The sequence below is a fragment of the Oncorhynchus mykiss genome, chromosome 1, assembly GCF_057628025.1.
Source record: "Oncorhynchus mykiss isolate SJ-2025 chromosome 1, ASM5762802v1, whole genome shotgun sequence".
NCBI classification, from domain to species: Eukaryota; Metazoa; Chordata; class Actinopteri; order Salmoniformes; family Salmonidae; genus Oncorhynchus; species Oncorhynchus mykiss.
In genome coordinates, this window is record NC_143022.1 from 89,899,467 (window position 1) to 89,922,340 (window position 22,874).

Below are 22,874 nucleotides of genomic sequence, written 5' to 3' on the forward strand. Positions count from 1 at the left end.
GCGATGCTGTTGGTTCATTGATTGTGCAGGGTGGCTTACAGTTGGCCTACATGTATAGTGAATTTGTATTTTATTTTTAAATAGCCTAGTAATAGGGCATTTTTTACATGTTCATAATTAATAGGCTGACACATTAACTTTAGCTACAGAATATCTCACCACCATGCATTTCCATCTCCTTCTTTCTCCCTCATTCCTTTCTCGGTTGCGAAGAGAGAGGGGCTGTCAACAGTTTAATGAAATATGTTTTGTTGTGAAAACATGTTACTATCGATGTTCCCGAACAGATTCCACTTGGTTTGCCTAATTAAGCACTGGGTAGCAGCAGGAACAGGGTTGGAAAGCCCATGGTATACAGAGTACTGGGTAGCTGCAGGAACAGGGTTGGAGAGCCCATGGTATACAGAGCACTGGGTAGCTGCAGGAACAGGGTTGGAGAGCCCATTGTATACAGAGCACTGGGTAGCTGCAGGAACAGGGTTGGAAAGCCCATGGTATACAGAGCACTGGGTAGCTGCAGGAACACGGTTGGAAAGCCCATGGTATACAGAGTACTGGGTAGCTGCAGGAACAGGGTTGGAGAGCCCATGGTATACAGAGCACTGGGTAGCAGCAGGAACACGGTTGGAGAGCCCATGGTATACAGAGCACTGGGTAGCAGCAGGAACACGGTTGGAGAGCCCATGGTATACAGAGCACTGGGTAGCTGCAGGAACAGGGTTGGAGAGCCCATGGTATACAGAGCACTGGGTAGCAGCAGGAACAGGGTTGGAGAGCCCATGGTATACAGAGCACTGGGTAGCTGCAGTAACAGGGTTAGAAAGCCCATGGTATACAGAGCACTGGGTAGCAGTAGGAACAGGGTTGGAGAGCCCATGGTATACAGAGCACGGGGTAGCTGCAGGAACAGGGTTGGAGAACCCATGGTATACAGAGCACTGGGTAGCTGCAGGAACAGGGTTGGAGAGCCCATGGTATAAATCAAAATCAAATCAAATCAAATGTATTTATATAGCCCTTCGTACATCAGCTGATATCTCAAAGTGCTGTACAGAAACCCAGCCTAAAACCCCAAACAGCAAGCAATGCAGGTGTAGAAGCACGGTGGCTAGGAAAAACTCCCTACAAAGGCCAAAAGCTAGGAAGAAACCTAGAGAGGAACCAGGCTATGTGGGGTGGCCAGTCCTCCTCTGGCTGTGCCGGGTGGAGATTATGACAGAACATGGCCAAGATGTTCAAATGTTCATAAATGACCAGCATGGTCGAATAATAATAAGGCAGAACAGTTGAAACTGGAGCAGCAGCACAGTCAGGTGGACTGGGGACAGCAAGGAGTCATCATGTCAGGTATTCCTGGGGCATGGTCCTAGGGCTCAGGTCCTCTGAGAGAGAGAAAGAAAGAGAGAATTAGAGAGAGCATATGTGGGATGGCCAGTCCTCTTCTGGCTGTGCCAGGTGGAGATTATAACAGAACATTGCCAAGATGTTCAAATGTTCATAAATGACCAGCATGGTCGAATAATAATAAGGCAGAACAGTTGAAACTGGAGCAGCAGCACGGCCAGGTGGACTGGGGACAGCAAGGAGTCATCATGTCAGGTAGTCCTGGGGCATGGTCCTAGGGCTCAGGTCCTCCGAGAGAGAGAAAGAAAGAGAGAAGGAGAGAATTAGAGAACGCACACTTAGATTCACACAGGACACCGAATAGGACAGGAGAAGTACTCCAGATATAACAATCTGACCCTAGCCCCCCGACACATAAACTACTGCAGCATAAATACTGGAGGCTGAGACAGGAGGACTGAGTACTGAGGGTACAGAGCACTGAGTAGCATTAGGAACAGGGTTGGAGAGCCCATGGTATACAGAGCACTGGGTAGCAGCAGGAACACGGTTGGAGAGCCCATGGTATACAGAGCACTGGGTAGCTGCAGGAACAGGGTTGGAGAGCCCATGGTATACAGAGCACTGGGTAGCAGCAGGAACAGGGTTGGAGAGCCCATGGTATACAGAGCACTGGGTAGCTGCAGTAACAGGGTTAGAAAGCCCATGGTATACAGAGCACTGGGTAGCTGCAGTAACAGGGTTAGAAAGCCCATGGTATACAGAGCACTGGGTAGCAGCAGGAACAGGGTTGGAGAGCCCATGGTATACAGAGCACTGGGTAGCTGCAGGAACAGGGTTGGAGAGCCCATGGTATACAGAGCTCTGGGTAGCAGCAGGAACAGGGTTGGAGAGCCCATGGTATACAGAGCACTGGGTAGCTGCAGGAACAGGGTTGGAGAGCCCATTGTATACAGAGCACTGGGTAGCAGCAGGAACAGGGTTGGAGAGCCCATGGTATACAGAGCACTGGGTAGAAGCAGGAACAGGGTTGGAGAGCCCATGGTATACAGAGCACTGGGTTGCAGCAGGAACAGGGTTGGAGAGCCCATGGTATAGCGAGAGCCTGCATGCTCCTCAAACAGTGGTTGATGCGTGGGGTGAAATAAGTGTTGTTATAAACCCAGACATTTCTTGGTTTATAAGTGTAAAAGCAGAGTTTTGATGGTTGCTACTAAAAGAGGAGGATCCCAGCTGCTACTATATGTATTTCTCAGCTGCTCATATTAAGCACATGCTCCACTATAAAACCGGAGTAGCCTACCTAGCATCATTTGAATAAACAAAGTGAGGGAAAGCGGCCTCCATTCGCTATTCCAGTGCATACGGATGTCATGTATTTTTCCCCTTGCCACTGTTCCTGCCCATTTGATAATGGACTATTTGTAAATTGAAACAAATGTAGCATATTATTAAAGACCAGATTATATTGAGAATAGTCTGATGGGTGAAAATATGATCACTTGATGAGAGAACAGCATGTGTAGCCTGAGGCAAGGAATAGAGCACACGTTTTTTTGTGACTTTCTCAAATCATCAATTGCCTATAGTCACATCATGTGGCCATATTTGTTTTGATTTCTAAGACAATCTAAGGTTCGTATCATTCATAACTAAAGTTGCCAAATAACTAAAACTAACATAGAGAACTTGTTATAAATGATCACGTTTATGCTCAACAAAGCCACTTCATATGAGCACTCGCTCCAGAAAGGGAAAAATATCCTTTCTATAATATTATTCTTACTATAAAATGATATAATATAAAACAATGGCACTTATAAGCATGTCTTCTCTGCTAAATTAATAAGCCTATATCCAATGTCATGGCACATAGCCAGGTAACATACAATAGCAACTCATATTCTGTTCTTCTGAAAAACATTTTCTTCATATCATGTTTCTTTAGACTTGCCTAAAATAAATAATGGATTTATTGTGATGGTGTATATTAAATGGATTTATTTGACTTTTTAAATTGTAGATGTTCCATAAGGTCAGCACCCGGCCTCCCGAGTGGCGTAGTGGTCTAAGACACTACATCACAGTGCTAGCTGTGCCACTAGAGATTCTGGGTTTGAGTCCAGGCTCTGTCGCACCCGGCCGCAACCGGGAGACCCATGGGGCGGCGCACAATTGGCGCAGCGTTGTCCGGGTTAGGGGAGGGTTTGGCCAGCAGGGCTGTCTTTGTCCCATCGCGCACTAGCGACTCCTGTGGTGGGCCAGGCGCAGTGGACGCTGACACTGTCACCAGGTGTACAGTGTTTCCTCCTCCGGATTGTATGTGTGGAGGTCTGGAGATGCTACATGTAAATGAACGGTCAGTTACTATGAAACCGGCAGTCTTTTTCATGACAATAACCGTCTGATAAAATATCATAACCGCAACAGCCCTAGTTAGTACGTACACACAACAAGTATGTCACATGGGGGAGAAGCGTTGTGCCGTTTTCAAACCAGGTTTGTTGTTCACTTGTGCTATATAAGATGAAAGAGTTCCATGCATTCATGACGGTAAAATACTGTACGTTTCCTTGAATTCGTTCTGGACCTGGGGACTGTGAAAAGACCCCTGGTGGGATGTCTGATGGGGTAAGTGTGTGTGTCATTGCTGTGTATAAGTTGATTATGCAAACTATTTGGAATTTCCAACACATTATTGTTTCTTATAAAAACAAGAATTGATGCAGTCAGTCTCTCCTCAACTCTTAGCCAAGAGAGACATGCATTATATTCATATTAGCCCTTTGGATTACAATGAAGAGCAAGACGTGCTGCTCTGTTCTCGGCCAGCTGCAGCTTAACTAGGTCTTTCTTTGCAGCACTTGACCACATCACTGGATAATAATCAAGATAAGATCAAACTAGAGCCTGCAGGACTTGCTTTGTGGAGTGTGGTGTCAAAAAAGTGAGAGTATCTCTATTATGCACATACCTCTTCCCATCTTTACAACCATTGAATCAATATGTTTTGACCATGACAGTTTATAATCTAATTTAGTCTCCTCAGCTTGTTCAATAGCCACACTATTCATTACCAGATTCAGCTGAGATCTAGAACTTAGAGAATGATTTGTACCAAATACAATGCTCTTAGTTTTAGAGCTGTTCAGGATTAGTTTATTACTGGCCACCCATTCTATAACTGACTGCAACTCTTTGTTTAGGGTTGCAGTGATTTCACTGGCTGTGGTTGCTGATGCGTATCGGGTTGTATTGTATTGGTATTTATTATGGATCCCCGTTAGCTGTTGCCAAAGCAGCAGCTTCCTGGGTCCAGTAAAATTAAGGCAGTTTATACAATTTAAAAAAACATTACAATACATTCACAGATTTCACAACACACTGTGTGCCCTCAGGCCCCTTCTCCACCACTACCACATATCTACAGTACTAAATCCATGTGTATGTGTAGTGAGTATGTTATCGTGTGTATGTGTATGTATGTGTCTGTGCCAATGTTTGTGTTGCTTCACAGTCCCCGCTGTTCCATAAGGTGTTTTTTTCATCTGTTACTTTAATTGTAATTTTACTGCTGGCATGAGTTACTTGATGTGGAATAGAGTTCCATGTAGTCATGGCTCTATGTAGTACTGTGCGCCTCCCATAGCCTGTTCTGGACTTCGGTAACTGTGAATAGACCTCTTGTGGCATGTCTTGTGGGGTATGTCTGGGTGTCCGAGCTGTCTGCCAGTAGTTCAAACAGACAGCTCGGTGCATTCAACATGTCAATACCTCTCATAAATAAAAGTAGTGATGAAGTCAATCTCCTCCACTTTCATCCAGGAGAGATTGACATGCATATTATTAACATTAGCTCTCTGTGTACAACCTGACTTTACGGAATTCAAAAGTAAAATTTTTGTCTTTCATCATTTGGTCCGATATATTTGGATGTGTAGTGTCAGCGTTTGTTGCTGGCATGTCATCACTAAGTTTGTTTATCTTGCCAATGAAAAAGTCATTAAGGGTAGTTTGCAGTATTCATTGGCCTTTGTGATAAATGAGCCATCTGATTCAAAGAATGAAGGAGCCGAGTTGGCTTCTATTCCCAAAAATGTAATTAAAGGTGCCCCAAAGCTTTTTTACTATCATTCTTTATATAATTTATCTTTGTTTCATAGTGTAGTTTGTTTTTATTCAGTTTTCTTAATTTGCAGTACGTTTGCCAATCAGTTGGGCTGCCAGACTTAATTGCCATCTAGAGGCGAAAGAAACGCACACCTATTTAGGCGAGGTGCTGGCTAGTGGAGTAGAACACTTTAAATTAAAGGAGAGCCGTACACTCTAGGAGCTCTAGATGCAAACAATGTATAACCTAATGTCCAACGCTTCGACAGACAAGCTGTCTTCATCAGGTTCTAATGACAAACACTGTGGTGTGACTAGTTTGTTTCTATCAAAAGGCTGCACTGAAATCCAACAGTACCACAATCTCCTTATTGTCAAGAAAGGAATTAGAGACTAAGTATTCTTGATTCTCCTGAGTTCATGCACTGACATGATCGTAACAATCGACCACCCGTCTCTGTCTCTGTGCATCAAGCACCCGCACCATGTCATTACCTCGCTCTACACTGTCAGAGAGCAAATTGTCTCCATCTTGTGTGATGAATGGAGTGCCTGGGAAAATAACTGGACCATAGAATAGCTGTGTTGCATCTTAAGGCTAGATTTCAGATATGGGAATGTGCGTCCCAAATGACACCCAATTCCCTACATAGTGGCCTATGGACCAGGGCCCATAGTAGTGCACTACATAGGGAATAATGTGTGATTTGGGATGTAACTGATATCAATATGTGACTCAGATCAAAATGTCTTAAGGGGAGAATCCAAGTTTCAGTCAGTATCCCAACTCATGCTGTAATAAATGTTTTGGGTCCAACAAATTGGCTTTATATCAGTTTAAAAACGTCCATCTTCCCTGAGAGCTATTCTGTTTCTGTCCTTCTCTCGACTCAGACTCCCTAATCTTTACCCCTAAAAGAACTTTCTCTATTTTCTCAGCCCTCTTTTTCACACTCCGGAACTGATTGAGTAGCATACTAAAGTACATGTGACCTCAGAAGTAGAAGTCTGAAGCTTTCTGTCTTTGATCCTTTTTGCCAACTGACCATGTATCTCTCCATTTACTTATCTTCCCATGCTGTCCATTCCATCAGACGTGTGTCTTCACAATGCACCTGGTTCAGCTGAAATCAAAGCTCTGTTGAAAGGCTTCGCCTTGACAATATCATCTGGCTTTTCAGACTCCTAAATTGTTCAGGCAAATGTAGTGTAGACCTGGCTGCACTCTCCTGAGTTGAGAGATAGGATGTGTCCCAAAGGGCACATGATCCCCTCCGTAGTGCACTACTTTTGACCAGAACCCTATGGGCCCTAGTCAAGAATAGTGAACTATATAGAGAATAGGGTGCCATTTGGGACACACCCGTAGTGTGTAGAGTTGGCTGCACTCGGCTGAGATGAGTCTGAGAGCCTTATGAAGCATCAGCCAAAGCCGTTGACTCAGTTTCTTCAATGCATCCTTCTCTACCTCTTGTATTGAAAGGGTTTTGTTTGAAAGTCTGTATTCATAGAACCAGAGGCCTGTAATGGAATTCTCTGTACTATTTATTGTATACACCAGTCCTGTGTGACTCACACCGTCTTTTACTGAATGTACTACAACAGGGCTTTCAACATAACTGGGAACTCTGAAAAAATACCAAGTCAAATTATGATGTCAGTGATCTTCAGGTTGGAAATTCTGAGCTCTAGAAAGAGTATCGAGATTCCGAGTTGGATGACCGTTCAAAATGATTTTTCCCAGTCGGAGCTCGTTTTTTTTCGAGTTCCCAGTTGTCTTGAACACACTGAATTCGGAAGTCAGAGATTTCATTAATGCTCAGAGGGAGGAACCAAAACTCCTCTGTAGTTACGTGGGAATGCATTCGGTCACATGACAGCGCGATAGTTGTTCGATTTCACTTACTGACTTGTCAACTGAGCCAGGATCACAGTCAAACGGATTGGGAAGTAGGTCCCAAAGTGCTCTTCCGAGCATTGGAGGTGAGCAGTCATCACTCGTGTGGGACACTTACTGATGCTGTTTTCTGTTCGAAACATGCACAGCCGAGGGAAGGGGGCACAGTTCTCTTTTGAAAGATTCTCTCTCCACTGACTCGTTCACTCCTCTGTAGAATGTTTTTGTATTTCCCCTGCATGCTTGCGTTCAGTTCGTTCAGTTTCCCAATGTTACATAGGCAAGGAGACACATTTTCTTTTCATTACACAGAAAGTCAACCAAGTCCATTTTTTTTTTTACATCCATTGTGAATAACAAAAGTTCCTCTCTCAATGTGAAAAATCTTTCCAACAATCCCCCTCGATAACCACCGAGCCTTGGTGTGAAATAGAACACTGTCATGCTCTCCGCATAGTTTTGCGAACAGACGTGCGCTCGGTTGTGGTTTGATGTAGTTTACATTGGAAGTTACCTGCTGCAGTATATCTCAGAGGTCTGTGCTCAGCTCTTTTGTTGCTCTCGGTGTATCCATTCTAGCTCAGTGAGTATATTATACAATGCCTCCATATGGCAGAGGGAGACACATTCACAGCTAGAGTGCAGAGGCCTGCCTGCCATCCCGCCATCGATGGAGCACCATTTGTGCAAAGGCACACCATTCGATCCCATAGAATGTGTTTTTCGTCAATATAGCCACGCAGCACACTGAACATCCCCTGTGTCGTTTCATGCTCTAATGTATTGTTCCATTTTGGAGTCACTTTTAAGAGTATGTTTCTAAACAATTCTACATTAATGTGGATGCGACCATGATTACAGATAGTCCTGAATGAATTATGAATAATGATGAGTGAGAAAGTTACAGATGCACAAACATCATACCCTCCCAAAAATGCTAACCTCCCCTGTTATTGTAATGGTGAGATGTTAGCATGTCTTGGAGGTATGCTAACCTCCCCTGTTATTGTAAGGGTAAGATGTTAGCATGTCTTGGGGGTATGCTAACCTCCCCTGTTATTGTAAGGGTGAGATGTTAGCATGTCTTGGGGGTATGCTAACCTCCCCTGTCATTATAAGGGTGAGATGTTAGCATGCCTTGGGGGTATGCTAACCTCCCCTGTTATTGTAAGGGTGAGATGTTAGCATGTCTTGGGGGTATGCTAACCTCCCCTGTTATTGTAAGGGTGAGATGTTATCATGTCTTGGCAGTGTGATATTTGTGTGTGTGTTTTATTTTCCATGAAAACAAAAACAGAAAAATGTTCTTACACTTTCACATTTTGTGTCAATTGTTCATAAAAAAATGACCAAAAATGACATATGAATTGCACTTTGTAACACAACCAAATGTGGAAAAAGGCAAGGGTGTGAATACTTTCTGAAGGCAGTGTAGATCTTGTTCATACTACAGCCATAATACAGTAATGTTATCATTTAGGTCTTGTTCACACTACAGCCATAATGCAGTAATGTTATCATTTAGGTCTTGTTCATAATGCAGTAGTGTTATCATGTAGGTCTTGTTCATACTACAGCCATAATGCAGTAGTGTTATCATGTAGGTCTTGTTCATACTGCAGCCATAATGCAGTAGTGTTATCATGTAGGTATTGTTCATACTACAGCCATAATACAGTAGTGTTATGTCTCTTTTCCTGTGTTTCATCCCTGGATGTCTCTTTTCCAGTAACTGTTATTTCTCCGCCTTTTTCCAAGGGTCCACTATATCCATGCTGATTGTGTGTGTGTGTGTGTGTGTGTGTGTGTGTGTGTGTGTGTGTGTGTTTGTGTTTGTGTTTGTGCGTGCAAGTGTGTGTTTGTAGGTGTGTGTGTGATGGGCAGTGTTGGAGCATTACCAGCAGTTAAGCTGATTTGATGATGTCCCTCCATACATAATGATTAGTCTACCTGGTTAGATTGATGATGTCCCTCCATACATAATGATTAGTGTACCTGGTTAGATTGATGATGTCCCTCCATACATAATGATTAGTCTACCTGGTTAGATTGATGAAGTCCCTCCATACATAATGATTAGTCTACCTGGTTAGATTGATGATGTCCCTCCATCCAGGGTGATTAGTCTACCTGGTTAGATTGATGATGTCCCTCCATACATAATGATTAGTCTACCTGGTTAGATTGATGTCCCTCCATACATAATGATTAGTCTACCTGGTTAGATTGATGATGTCCCTCCATCCAGGGTGATTAGTCTACCTGGTTAGATTGATGATGTCCCTCCATACATAATGATTAGTCTACCTGGTTAGATTGATGATGTCCCTCCATACATAATGATTAGTCTACCTGGTTAGATTGATGATGTCCCTCCATACATAATGATTAGTCTACCTGGTTAGATTGATGATGTCCCTCCATACATAATGATTAGTCTATACATAATGATTAGTCTACCTGGTTAGATTGATGATGTCCCTCCATACATAATGATTAGTCTACCTGGTTAGATTGATGATGTCCCTCCATACATAATGATTAGTCTACCTGGTTAGATTGATGATGTCCCTCCATCCAGGGTGATTAGTCTACCTGGTTAGATTGATGATGTCCCTCCATCCAGGGTGATTAGTCTACCTGGTTAGATTGATGATGTCCCTCCATACATAATGATTAGTCTACCTGGTTAGATTGATGATGTCCCTCCATCCAGGGTGATTAGTCTACCTGGTTAGATTGATGATGCCCCTCCATACATAATGATTAGTCTACCTGGTTAGATTGCTCTTGACGGATGTTTTGTGTATTGTGTCGGCCAGGGGTAGAGCCTGCTGGTTTTCTGTTCTAACTGATAATGAAATGCACCGGCCTGGTGTCCCAGGTCTAAATCAGTCCCTGATTAGAGGGGAATCACCCACCTGGTGTCCCAGGTCTAAATCAGTCCCTGATTCGAGGGGAATCACCCACCTGGTGTCCCAGGTCTAAATCAGTCCCTGATTCGAGGGGAATCACCCACCTGGTGTCCCAGGTCTAAAGCAGTCCCTGGTTAGAGGGGGAAAAGCAGTCAACCGTCCATGTTTGAATTTGAGGGGACTTGGCCTTAGGGTAGTGTTTTACACATATACTGTCAACAGATATATCTTATTTTTATAGTAAATAGGTTGTACATCGATTACATAGTACATTTAAGAGTTTATGTGACACACTGGCTAAGAATACAATATGTACAACATTCCACACATACCATTTCATATTAGACCATATAAATATACACTATTGTTTTTCTCATCATGTTTAAGCCTACCCTACCAGAAATGAACACATTATGTTTGAGAATCTAACATGTTACATGGCATGTCAATTACTTTATAACCTGTTTCCAATACATATGACATTCCAGCTGTTTTTGAAAGCAAATTGTGTTACAATAACATGTGTTATTGTGTAGTATTGTATCTCATAAGACCTTTTTAACATGTACGTTTCCGGTAGGGTAAAATAGGAGGTTACGCTAGTTATGAGCAGTGTGGTACTGTACCCTTTGTGTCATCGCTGTCAAGGCTCTGTGCACCTTGGGATGTGACAGTAGCAAGGAGAACCATGGGAACTGGAGAGAACACACAATCTCTTCCAGGGAATTATGGGACGACAGAGCTTTCTCAGGCAGAGCTGTCACTCAAACAAATGGCTAAGGCTAAGGTTTCACTTACTGATGTACGCGACGTACAATATGGAATGTCAACACAATGTATGTATCTGGCTGCTACTGCCACCAAGCCAAGCACTGGCTGCTCCTGGCTGCTACTGGCTGCTACTGGCTGCTACTGCCACCAAGCCAATCACTGGCTGCTCCTGGCTACTACTGCCACCAAGCCAAGCACTGGCTGCTCCTAGCTGCTCTTGGCTGCTCCTGACTGCCCCTGGCTGCACCTGGCTGCTCCTGGCTACTACTGCCACCAAGCCAAGCACTGGCTGCTCCTGGCTGCTACTGCCACCAAGCCAATCACTGGCTGCTCCTAGCTGCTCCTGGCTGCTCCTGACTGCTACTGGCTGCTCCTGGCTGCTCCTGGCTTCTCCTGGCTGCTACTGGCTGCTACTGGCTGCTACTGGCTGCTACTGCCACCAAGCCAAGCACTGGCTGCTCCTGGCTGCTCCTGGCTACTACTGGCTGCTACTGGCTGCTACTGCCACCAAGCCAAGCATTGGATCTGTCCCAAATGGTACCCTATTTCCTATTTTGTGCACTACTTTTGACCAGAGCCCATATTAGTACACTATATATATGGAATAGGGTGCCATTTGGGACACAACTAGTTACTGGTGGCTCTATCATAGAGCCCAGGGAGATGGTAGAGGTGGGATTCCCAAGGCACAAAGTGTTCGTTCTCAGTGCTCAGACACTCATTCCATCATCCACATGTAGAGAGAACACACATACACACTACACACACTCATTCTATCATCCCCGTCTGGAGCGATGTGATCACTGCTCATGTCTTGTGGCGTAGTCTCGGTAGAGATGAGCGGTCGTGGATATAATAAACCCTCAGGATTAATTGTAATAGTACTGAAGAGTCACGAGTGGATTTGATGGATGTTTCAATCAAAATATGACTGAAGTCTAGGTTTCTGAGGGCCTGAATTTGACTGGTTGTATTTCTCCCGGTAATTTTTCTGTTCGTCACAGAGGTTTCACTTACTGATCTACAAAGGATGTATACATTAGATACTATAGTCCTCATTTGAAATGAGAATGTAGATTAATTGATTCATTTGATCTACACAACACTTTAGACTGCTCCCCTCTGAGTTCATTATATAAACCAGGGGAAAAAATAATACAACATGCAACCAATGAGATCTACTGTAGAATGCCATTTGCACCTGGTTACAAGACTCCCATTTAGTTCCATAATGGAATTTATCGCAGGTGTGAATGTCTGGATTTTTCGGCCTGATCCAAACACCACCATTAATACTTTAATATCTAGCAAATGACTGTGCGTACTGGGTCAACACCATCTGTACTGCTGGTCTACCAGCCAGGTAAACTAGATTCTGTAGTCCTAGAGCCTCATTTATCTATAACGCCAACACAGGGGTTTTAATTGGGTAGATAAATGCCCAGAGAAAAGAAGAACCACCATGCACTTTATTATTACCTATTATTTATTAAATAATCCTGATTTATGTGGTCAACATAAAAGGATATAACCTCAAGCTAATTAGCCCCAATGGCTGTGGTCATTAATCTCAGAGGGACTTAATATACAGGCATTCAGGAACTTAGATTTACTACTTAAGGATTTGGTTTTAAGGATTTGGTCTTTCATTAGCTTTGTTTGAACTCAAGGTACAATGTAGACTGTATTGTTGTTTTTCTTTTAGTTGGGATTAGGCCTAGGATACAGAGAGAGAAGGGGTGGGGTGCTAACCAAAGTATGACGTTTGATCTCTGTTTCTCTATACAAATTCCAACATATAGTGTCAATCAGAATTCTCATTCATTTTGATTTCAGTTACAGTTCATTTATGTATGAAACCCTCACATTCACAAAGTAGTGATGTTGTTAGCATAACTCAATGTACATGGTTGCTTCCTTTCAAAATGTCTTATTTCCTATAGGACTAGTATTTTTATTTAGGAGCCGAGCAGAGGAAATAGTTTACTGTATGGAGCAAAGCAGCAGCACCAACACAGCAGCAGTTAAAATACCAAATTATTACCTCTGACAGGCAGGCAGGAAGAGGAGAGAGAGAGGAAGAGCCTCTATCCCAGGCTGCCTTCCTGCTTGCCTTCAGAAGTGCCACAAAGCATCCATGCTGATCTGCTTATCCATCCTATCCCTCCCTTACCCCCCTAATGAAAACCATCCTATCCCTCCCTCACCCCCTTAATGAACACCATCCTATCCCTCCCTCACCCACTAATGAACACCATCCTATCCCTCCCTTACCCCCCTAATGAAAACCATCCTATCCCTCCCTCACCCCCTTAATGAACACCATCCTATCCCTCCCTCACCCTCCTAATGAACACCATCCTATCCCTCCCTCACCCCCTAATGAACACCATCCTATCCCTCCCTCACCCCTTGCCCCCCAATGAACACCATCCTATCCCTCCCTAACCCCCTAATGAACACCATCCTATCCCTCCCTCACCCCTTACCCCCTTAATGAACACCATCCTATCCCTCCCTCACCCACTAATGAACCCCATCCTGTCCCTCCCTCACCCCTCACCCCCTAATGAACACCATCCTATCCCTCCCTCACCCCCTTAATGAACACCATCCTATCCCTCCCTCATCCCTCACCCCCTAATGAACACCATCCTATCCCTCCCTCACCCCTTGCCCCCTAATGAACACCATCCTATCCCTCCCTTGCCCCCTAACGAACACCATCATATCCCTCCCTTCCCCCCTTAATAAACACCATCCTATCCCTCCCTCACCCCCTAATGAACACCTTCCTATCCCTCCCTCACCCCTAATGAACACCATCCTATCCCTCCCTCATCCTCCTAATGAACACCATCCTATCCCTCCCTCATCCTCCTAATGAACACCATCCTATCCCTCCCTCACCCCCTAATGAACACCATCCTATCCCTCCCTCATCCTCCTAATTAACACCATCCTATTCATCCCTCATCCTCCTAATGAACACCATCCTATCCCTCCCTCACTCTCATAATGAACACCATCCTATCCCTCCCTCACCCCCCTAATGAACATCATCCTATCCCTCACTCAGCCCCCTAATGAACACCATCCTATCCCTCCCTCACCCCCTAATGAACCCCCTAATGAACACCATCCTCCCCCTAACTCTTCCCTCCACCCCGACTCTCCCTAACTCTCCCCTCCACCAGCGACTCTCCCTAACTCTCCCCACCACCCCCAACTCTACCTAACTCTTCCCACCACCCCTAACTCTACATAACTCTCCCCACCACCCCTGACTCTCCCCTCCACCCCTGACTCTCCCCTCCACCCCTGACTCTCCCTAACTCTCCCCTCCACCCCCAACTCCACTTAACTCTCCCCTCCATCCCCAACTCTACCTAACTCTCCCCACCACCCCCGACTCTCCCTAACTCTCCCCTCCACCCCCAACTCCACTTAACTCTCCCCTCCATCCCCAACTCTACCTAACTCTCCCCACCACCCCCGACTCTCCCTAACTCTCCCCACCACCCCCGACTCTCCCTAACTCTCCCCACCACCCCCAACTCCACTTAACTCTCCCCTCCATCCCCAACTCTACCTAACTCTCCCCACCACCCCCGACTCTCCCTAACTCTCCCCACCACCCCTGACTCTCCCTAACTCTCCCCACCACCCCGACTCTCCGTAACTCTCCCCACCACCCCTGACCATCCATAACTCTCCCCACCACCCCTGACTCTCCCTAACTCTCCCCACCACCCCTAACTCTCCCCACCACCCCTGACCATCCATAACTCTCCCCACAACCCCTAACTCTCCCCACCACCCCTGACTCTCCATAACTCTCCCCACCACCCCTAACTCTCCCCACTACCCCTAACTCTCCCCACCATCCATAACTCTCCCCACAACCCCTAACTCTCCCCACCACCCCTGACTCTCCCTAACTCTCCCCAACACCCCTAACTCTCCCCACCACCCCTGACTCTCCCTAACTCTCCCCACCACCCCTAACTCTCCCTAACTCTTCCCACCACTCCTAACTCTCCCCAACTCTCCCCACCACCCCTAACTCTCCCACCACCCCTGACTCTCCCTAACTCTTCCCACCACCCCTAACTCTACCTAACTCTCCCCACCACCCCTGACTCTCCCCAACTCTCCCCACCACCCCTGACTCTCCCTATCTCTCCCCTCCACCCGAGACTCTCCCTAACTCTCCCCACCACCCCTGACTCGCCCTAGCTCTCTGCACCACCCCAGACTCTCCGTAATTCTCCCCATCACCCCTCTCCCTATCCCCTCACCAACCCTCAGACCTCCAATCTGTCTGTGCCGCTGCAGTATTATTAGACGTGTCCACTCCTCTGAGAGGGGAAACTGAGAGGGCTGAGGGGCTGGCAGATGAGAGATTCTACAGGGGCTACTAGTTCCATTAAAATGGACATTCTACTTCCACTCCTTCCATTCACCAGGGCCTTTGTTATCATGGAGCTTGACGTTCGCTGCCTCGCAAGCTGGCCTCTCAGGATGTAGTGAGGCTTACTGATCCATGACCAGCTCATCTATCTTTCAGGATTCCAGGGAACGAGCTGTGAAATTGACACCGACGAGTGTATCTCAGGCCCATGCCAGAACCATGGCCACTGTCTTGACCGGGTCAACAGCTACAGGTAAAAGGGGAACCGCGAGGCACCTTATATACAGTCTGCATACCAAATGGCCCTCTGTTTCCGAACCCTATAGGATCCGACCGAATGTAGTGCGCTATATAGGCAACAGGGTGGCATTTGGTACACTTCCATTCATTTTTCAACCCAGAGATACTCACTCAAACAAACAAAGATGAAAATTGCTGTCAGGTTATATGAATTATGGATTATAAACACATACCAGATGATTGATGATTTGATCAATTACCCACAATACCTGCTCCCATTTAGCACTAATTGCAAGGTGACAATTAATTCCAAGGTGACAATTATCGAATATGGTGAAATTGAGACAAGTAGATAGTGATCTCCACAGTCTTAAGATGGTGGTTCCCTTATGATGACTCCGGAAGTAGAATGAACACGATTATATTTACCGCCTCTGAACATAGTTTAAATATATTGATAGTACGGTCACTGTACCTTTAAGCAATAAGGCCCGAGGGGGGTGTGGTATATGGCCAATATACCACGGCTAAGGGCTGTTCTTTTATGCACGACGCAACGCGGAGTGCCTGGACACGGCCCTTAGCCGTGGTATATTGGCCATATATCACAAACCCCTGAGGTGCCTTATTGCTATTTTAAACTGCTTACCAACGTAATTAGAGCAGGACAAATAAGTGTTTTGTCATAACCGTGGAATACGGTCTGATAAATACCATGGCTGTCAACCAATCAGCATTCAGGGCTCGAACCACCCAGTTTATAATATAATATATATACTACATTATGTGCTCTGTACATTATAAGCGCATATAATGTATTTACCACAGCAATATATTGTTATTATGGCCTCAGTTCAGATGTGTGTGAATAATGTGATGCTGTTACACTATGCTAAGCAAGACCCTGTGATATGGTTAAATGAATTGTTAAATGAACAAAGGCTCATGCCATATTTCCATAAACACTATGCAAAAATAATACTGTTTCTTAACACGCCCTTTGGAGTGGAAATGAGGTCAGTTCAATGAGGAACCGTCTCCCTTTTTAACAGGACTGTTTATGTGAATCCTTCTTTACAGCTTAGTTTAACGTTTAGTTCAGCAGTCACAAACTAAAAGGTCCCGATCAATCGAGATCCGATGTGTAATTAATATCAGATAAAGTCCTCTTCATTGATCTGTTATTTCATCCTTTTTTCCTTCCTCACACGTGCCACTACGAGTAAACACATGGATTTTCTATTTTGTATGCAAGAGAGGAGATCAATATTAATGATTGCCTTTGTTTTCAGCTGTGACTGTGAGCCTGGGTTTTCTGGCCGACACTGTGAGGAAGACATCAACGAGTGTGCCTCCAGACCCTGCCAAAATGGAGGCATTTGCCAAGACCAGGTTAACAGGTTGGTACCTACAGTACCAGGACAATATTCACTTTAATATTTACCTTACCCCGTTACCTTACCTGGTCATTTAAGCTATCACTAAATGAATCATTGAAGCCTTAGCTAGCTAGCTAACACCGTCTTTATCTCATTTGTTTACCTGTATCCCAAATGGAACCCTATCCCCTGTATATCCCCTGTATTGTGCACTATAAGCCCTATGGGCCCTGGTCAAAAGTAGTGCACTATAGACGGAATAAGGTTACATTTGGAACGCATCCTATCTCTCTGAAGTATTTGTTTTTGAACAAAACAAGTTTAAAATGAGCCCCATGAGGTAGCTATGTTAAACCTAGCGGGGTTATTCTTCGAAGCGGTCCGGCTTGCGTCCCAAATGGCACCCTATTCCCTACATAGTACACTACTTTTGACCATTACAGGGTGAAGTGCACTGTGTAATACATCATTTGGGATGCAGCAGCAGTCTTATATAACAGGCCTTTCTTCATCCTTGACATAGTTAAGCTGCCATACTAAAGACAGCAGAGTGCATTCAGCAGGAACACATCATGACTCCAGATTGGGTTTCCTTTCCTCCACGGGGTAGTCTTCTTCTTCTCGAGGTAGCTCTCTCTCTCTCTCTCTTGTTCTCTCTCTCCACTCTTCTCTCTTCATCTTTCTCCTTCACTTTCTCCCTCTTTCTCTCTCTCTCTCTCTCTCTCTCTCTCTCTCTCTCTCTCTCTCTCTCTCTCTCTCTCTCTCTCTCTCTTTCTCTCTCTCTCTCTATTCAGCCCCCTTCTCACCTTCTCTCTCTCTATCTTTCTCTCTCCACCCTTTATCTTTCTCCTTTTCTTTCTCCCTCTCTCTCTCCTCCTCCTCTCTCTCTCTCTCTCTCTCTCTCTCTCTCTCTCTCTCTCTCTCTCTCTCTTTCTCTCTCTTCACCCCCCTCTTGCTCTCTCTCTCCACCCCTCTCCCTTTCTCCTTCTCGTTCTCCCTCTCTCTACCTCTCTCTTTCCTCTCTCTCTCTCTCTTCACCCCCCCTCTTGCTCTCTCTCTCGCTCTTTCTCTTCACCCCCCTCTTGCTCTCTCTCCCTCTCTCTCTCTCTTCACCCTCTCTCTCTCCCTCCACTGTCTTTAATGGGAGTCCTGGGGCTTGTAGTAGGAGGCTGTAGTCCGACAGATGGGCAGAGAAGTCCCAGGGCCAATTTAAGTCCTAAATGGTTTGTCTCCAGTTTGTCTCCTGTCATGATACCTGCTCCCATGGCGACCCAGCATGCACTGCTCATAGCGATCCCCTGACTTGGCAGTTCTGGGAGTTCAGTTAAGGTGTGTCCACCCCCCTGTAATGACTCTCTGGTGAAAGCAGACCCTGGATGCATCCCACATGGCCCCCCACTCCCTTTATAGTCAGTAGAGTCCAGACAATCTGTTCCTCTATTTACTCTGCTGCTCAAACCATCCATTTACTGTACATGGAGATCTGTCTGTATAGGGTACATTAAGAGTGTTGTCCCCTATAGCAGTGAGCTGTAGTGGTGTCCCCTATAGCAGTGAGCTGTAGTGTTGTCCCCTACAGCAGTGAGCTGTAGTGGTGTCCCCTATAGCAGTGAGCTGTAGCGTTGTCCCCTATAGCAGTGATCTGTAGTGCTGTCCCCTATAGCAGTGAGCTGTAGCGTTGTCCCCTATAGCAGTGATCTGTAGTGCTGTCCCCTATAGCAGTGAGCTGTAGTGGTGTCCCCTATAGCAGTGAGCTGTAGTGTTGTCCCCTACAGCAGTGATCTTTAGTGGTCTCCTATAGCAGTGAGCTGTAGTGGTGTCCCCTATAGCAGTGAGCTGTAGTGTTGTCCCCTGTAGCAGTGAGCTGCAGTGGTGTTCTCTATAGAGCTGTAGTGTTGTCCCCTATAGCAGTGAGCTGTAGTGCTGTCCCCTATAGCAGTGATTTGTAGTGTTGTACCCTATAGCAGTGATCTGTAGTGTTGTCCCCTATAGCAGTGATCTGTAGTGTTGTCCCCTATAGCAGTGAGCTGTAGTGGTGTCCCCTATAGCAGTGAGCTGTAGTGGTGTCCCCTATAGCAGTGAGCTGTAGTGTTGTCCCCTATAGCAGTGAGCTGCAGTGGTGTTCCTTATAGAGCTGTAGTGTTGTCCCCTATAGCAGTGAGCTGTAGTGCTGTCCCCTATAGCAGTGATCTGTAGTGTTGTCCCCTATAGCAGTGATCTGTAGTGTTGTCCCCTATAGCAGTGATCTGTAGTGTTGTCCCCTATAGCAGTGATCTGTAGTGTTGTCCCCTATAGCAGTGATCTGTAGTCTTGTCCCCTATAGCAGTGAGCTGTAGTGTTGTCCCCTATAGCAGTGAGCTGTAGTGTTGTCCCCTATAGCAGTGAGCTGTAGTGTTGTCCCCTATAGCAGTGAGCTGTAGTGTTGTCCCCTATAACAGTGATCTGTAATCTTGTCCCCTATAGCAGTGAGCTGTAGTGTTGTCCCGTAGAGCAGTGAGCTGTAGTGTTGTCCCCTATAGCAGTGAGCTGTAGTGTTGTCCCATATAGCAGTGAGCTGTAGTGTTGTCCCCTATAGCAGTGAGCTGTAGTGTTGTCCCCTATAGCAGTGAGCTGTAGTGTTGTCCCCTATAGCAGTGAGCTGTAGTGTTGTCCCCTATAGCAGTGAGCTGTAGTGTTGTCCCCTGTAGCAGTGAGCTGTAGTGTTGTCCCCTATAGCAGTGAGCTCTAGTGATGTCCCCTTTAGCAGTGAGCTGTAGTGTTGTCCCCTATAGCAGTGAGCTGTAGTGTTGTCCCCTATAGCAGTGAGCTCTAGTGATGTCCCCTTTAGCAGTGAGCTGTAGTGTTGTCCCCTATAGCAGTGAGCTGTAGTGTTGTCCCGTAGAGCAGTGAGCTGTAGTGTTGTCCCCTGTAGCAGTGAGATCCAGCATCTCATTGTACTGTTGTTGTGGTGGTTGGTTTAAGGAGCTGATGATGGAAGGTTTATAATGTATTCTAAGTGCAGAAGTAAGGGCTTCCTGTAAAGCTGCTGTCATTTAATGACAGACTGTTTGTTCCCTGTTAGGCCCTAAAGTCATAGGAGGATAGATGGAGAAAACAGGCATCAAGTCATAGGAGGATAGATGGAGAAAACCGGCATCAAGTCATAGGAGGATAGATGGAGAAAACAGGCATAAAATCATAGGAGGATAGATGGAGAAAACAGGCATCAAGTCATAGGAGGATAGATGGAGAAAACAGGCATCAAGTCATAGGAGGATAGATGGAGAAAACAGGCATCAAGTCATAGGAGGATAAATGAAGAAAACAGGCATCAAGTCATAGGAGGATAGATGGAGAAAACAGGCATCAAGTCATAGGAGGATAGATGGAGAAAACAGGCATAAAGTAGATGGAGAAAGGAGGGTAGATGGAGAAAACATCAAAGGAATTGGCAGTGTTCTCTACTATCAATAATGCCAATATGAAAACAACCGTAACATTTCAAATGGACAGGAGGGCACTTCATACAGAATGACTTAGGATACTACATCACTTATATCAATTATACACACTCTTCACTTGAGTGCTACATTAAAAAATCTTCTCTAGCCATTTTGGGTAAGTGTTTGGTCACCCTATGGGTGTTGTGTTTGGTCATCCTATGGGTGTTGTGTTTGGTCATCCTATGGGTGTTGTGTTTGGTCATCCTATGGGTGTTGTGATTGGTCATCCTATGGGTGTTGTGTTTGGTCATCCTATGGGTGTTGTGTTTGGTCATCCTATGGGTGTTGTGATTGGTCATCCTATGGGTGTTGTGTTTGGTCATCCTATGGGTGTTGTGTTCCTGTGAATACAGTTAAATACAGTAGTATAATATTGTCCTTCCACCTCTAAATGTTGTTGTTCTTTTTAATACTGCCTGAACTATTCAGCTTCCTATAATCATTGTCATCCCATCACTAATAGTTGTTCTTGTTACTGTCTAGGTTCCACTGTAATTGCCCAGCTGGATATTTTGGCACCCTGTGTGACCTGGATATTAATGAGTGTGAAGTTTCACCTTGCCTTCACGAGGCCGTCTGTATCAACAAACCTGGAGGCTTCAAGTGTGTCTGTCGCCCTGGAAACGCAGGTAAAGGTTATTTCATTTTAACCCATTTTAACCCAAATTCTAAAAGCTACTTTCCCCGTTAGGGCCACCGTAGGACTCCTTTACCCCTCGGTGACAAAGAGATCAATGTGAGAGGGCTACAGCTTATCAGGACCGTGGGGGGTCTAGATGGCTGCTTCATTATATCAGGACCATGGTGGGTCTAGCTGGCTGATTCATGATATCAGGACCGTGGTGTGTCTAGATGGCTGCTTCATTATATCAGGACCATGGGGGGTCTAGATGGCTGCTTCATGATATCAGGACCATGGGGGGTCTAGATGTCTGCTTCATTATATCAGGACCATGGGGGGTCTAGATGGCTGCTTCATTATATCAGGACCATGGGGGGTCTAGATGGCTGCTTCATGATATCAGGACCATGGGGGGTCTAGCTGGCTGCTTCATTATATCAGGACCGTGGGGGGTCTAGATGGTTGCTTCATTATATCAGGACCATAGTGGGTCTAGATGGCTGCTTCATTATATCAGGACCATGGGGGGTCTAGATGGCTGCTTCATGATATCAGGACCATAGTGGGTCTAGATGGCTGCTTCATTATATCAGGACCATGGGGGGTCTAGATGGCTGCTTCATGATATCAGGACCATAGTGGGTCTAGATGGCTGCTTCATTATATCAGGACCATGGGGGGTCTAGATGGCTGCTTCATGATATCAGGACCATAGTGGGTCTAGATGGCTGCTTCATGATATCAGGACCATGGTGGGTCTAGATGCCTGCTTCATGATATCAGGACCATGGGGGGTCTAGCTGGCTGATTCATGATATCAAGACCATGGTGGGTCTAGATGGCTGCTTCATGATATCAGGACCATGGTGGGTCTAGCTGGCTGCTTCGTGATATCAGGACCATGGTGGGTCTAGATGGCTTGCTTCATGATATCAGGACCATAGTGGGTCTAGAAGGCTGCTTCATGATATCAGGACAATAGTGGGTCTAGATGGCTGCTTCATGATATCAGGACAGTGGTGGGTCTAGATGGCTGCTTCATGATATCAGGACCATGGTGGGTCTAGCTGGCTGCTTCATGATATCAGGGCCATAGAAGGTCTAACTTGCTGCTTCATGATATCAGGACTGTGGTGGGTCTAGATGGCTGCTTCATTATATCAGGACCATGGTGGGTCTAGCTGGATGCTTCATGATATCAGGACGATTGTGGGTCTAGATGGCTACTTCATGCTATCAGGACTGTGGTGGGTCTAGATGGCTGCTTCATGATATCAGGACCATGGTGGGTCTAGCTGGCTGCTTCATGATATCAGGACCGTATTGGGTCTAGCTGGCTGCTTCATGATATCAGGACCGTATTGGGTCTAGCTGGCTGCTTTATGATATCAGGACCATGGTGGGTCTAGCTGGCTGATTCATGATATCAGGACCATGGTGGGTCTAGATGGCTGCTTCATGATATCAGGGCCATAGAAGGTCTAACTTGCTGCTTCATGATATCAGGACTGTGGTGGGTCTAGATGGCTGCTTCATGATATCAGGACCATGGTGGGTCTAGATGGCTGCTTCATGATATCAGGACCATGGTGGGTCTACTTGGCTGCTTCATGATATCAGGACCATGGTGGGTCTACTTGGCTGCTTCATGATATCAGGACCATAGTGGGTCTAGCTGGCTGCTTCATGATATCAGGACT

The 22,874-nt window shown here is 45.6% G+C and overlaps 1 pseudogene across 1 annotated transcript in view; it reads left to right on the forward strand.

Moving 5' to 3' along the window:
- The window catches only part of LOC110532959 (protein eyes shut homolog), a 121,212-nt pseudogene that overhangs the window by 68,042 nt on the left and 30,296 nt on the right, over window positions 1-22,874 (forward strand). Inside the window, exons 7-9 of the transcript XR_016483354.1 lie at window positions 15,608-15,704; window positions 16,984-17,091; window positions 21,036-21,181. The product of XR_016483354.1 is annotated as a protein eyes shut homolog (transcript). The remainder of the gene's footprint in view (window positions 1-15,607; window positions 15,705-16,983; window positions 17,092-21,035; window positions 21,182-22,874) is intronic.